The sequence below is a fragment of the Monodelphis domestica genome, chromosome 7, assembly GCF_027887165.1.
Source record: "Monodelphis domestica isolate mMonDom1 chromosome 7, mMonDom1.pri, whole genome shotgun sequence".
NCBI classification, from domain to species: Eukaryota; Metazoa; Chordata; class Mammalia; order Didelphimorphia; family Didelphidae; genus Monodelphis; species Monodelphis domestica.
This window is the reverse complement of record NC_077233.1, coordinates 276323790-276325636: the sequence shown is the minus strand read 5'-3', so window position 1 is coordinate 276325636 and position 1847 is coordinate 276323790. Positions and strand designations below refer to the sequence as shown.

Genomic DNA, 1847 nt, shown 5'->3' with positions numbered 1-1847 from the left:
TATAGAGAGGAAAATTGCAGCGTAGAGACAGAGGTTTGTTCCCTGAAAAAAAAATGCAAGACCCACTTAAGTATAATCTACACGATTAACATTTTCTCTGTCACTTTCTTACGTGCAGACAATCACAAAGTCAATCAATCCCTGATTTGGAATATTTTCAGATTTCCAAGGTGCAAATGCTTATATGATGAAGATTATATGCCCTCAATGAGAGGACGATCGCACTCCAAATCCAGTACTCCTTTCATTATACCACCAAGGATACAAAGAAGTTTAAGGCATCCTTGTTGTCCTCAAGTTATGGATAAGGTGGTTTAAGAGACAAGGGGCATGCCTGAAAAAGGTAACTAAGAACTTCAGTTCAGTTGAATCTGACTCTTTGTGATTCCATTTGGGGTTTTCTTTGCAAAGATACTGGACTGGTTCCCCATTTCCTTCTCAAGTTGATTTTGTAAATGAGAAAACTGAGACTGACAGGGGTTAGTCATACAGCTAGTAAATGTCCCAGGCCACATTTGATCTCAGGTCTTTCTCATTCCAGGCCTGGTGCTCTATCCACTGAGCCACCTAACTGCCCTAACTAACAATAAAGAATAGCAAATGATAACATTGACAATAACGTAAATGTTCCAGTAATAGTATTAAAATAATATAGTAACAGTAAATGATAACAAAGAAACTGACCTAAGATTTTATAGCAGGGAGAGAGCTCTGTGGCTAGGGAAAGCTTTGTGTAGGTGGTCAGACTCTATAGGGATTTTGAAAGATGGCCAGATGATCGTTTCAATTTCCCTTTCATTTTACATGTTTATACAAAAATTTTACTGAGCTATCATATAAATCCTGTTTCCCCAAGTATAGTACAAGCATGCTGAGGGCAGACACTTTCCTATTTCCCTCTCTAATAGTTAGTATAATATAGTAACAAGCAAAATGTGCTCAAAAGAATCATAGATTATGGAGTCATTGATTTAGTGCTGAAAGGCAAAGTTCTGTCTGCTATTAATGGAGGTAAAGTTTGTTTTTGCTCTTCTTAGCTTCATTGTTTTGTATCCTTTCTCCTTTCAATGGTACTCACCTCTCACGTACACAGTACCTTCTTACTTTTTCTTCTCTTTCATCCTGCTCTCAAAACCTTGCACTTAAATTTGTGAATGACTGAGAATAGTTTAAATTATTGCATTTCCTAAGACTATTTGTATTTTAACAGGATTTTATTCCATGAACTAAAGGCTGAAGTGCTGGTAGCATTTGAGGTGCTGGTCAGGACCTACAAGAGGACTTTGAGGATGTGAGGTTCTTCTTGGTACCCCTTAAACATCACCATCCATGCAGAACACCAGCTCTGATTACAAAATAAATCTCAACTGTTCAAGCTAATTCAGAAAAGCTGCTGTGCAGAGGTGATGGATCAATATTAAACTTTTGAAAAATTGTCTCATCTTTTATAAGATTGTATTAATACAAGGCCAGGCTCCAGGCAAAATTGTGAAGTCAGTCAAATCTATTTTCTGTGGTCTTTGTGATGGAGAAGGTTTGGGGTGGTAAAAGAAAGAGAATCTAGGAGAGACAGCTGATGTTTAAGTTTGGCTCAGAGAGAGAAGAAGGGGTTTGGAGATTTTCCTCCTTCCACCTTCCCTCCTCAGCTATGGCTGCCCTCCCAGATTTGCTCTTGTCCCTCTCTTCCTGCTCCACTACTAGAGACAAAAATGTTTCTTCTTAGGAAGATGACTCTCCCCTTGAAGCTATTCCACTCACACTATTCAAATTTGGGAAAGGATAACCACTTTAATGTCAATTAACTTAATTAGTTTAATACAAAGAAATGGCTGGCAGGAAAAAGAATG

At 38.1% G+C, this 1847-nt stretch overlaps 1 long non-coding RNA gene across 1 annotated transcript in view; it reads left to right on the top strand.

Moving 5' to 3' along the window:
- The window catches only part of LOC103104643 (uncharacterized), a 15907-nt gene extending 14471 nt beyond the window's left edge, over window positions 1–1436 (top strand). Inside the window, exons 2-3 of the long non-coding RNA XR_008913259.1 lie at window positions 1–343; window positions 1211–1436. The exon at window positions 1–343 is cut by the window's left edge and continues 1531 nt beyond it. This is a non-coding gene — a long non-coding RNA (uncharacterized LOC103104643). The remainder of the gene's footprint in view (window positions 344–1210) is intronic.
- Window positions 1437–1847: the final 411 nt, after the last annotated feature.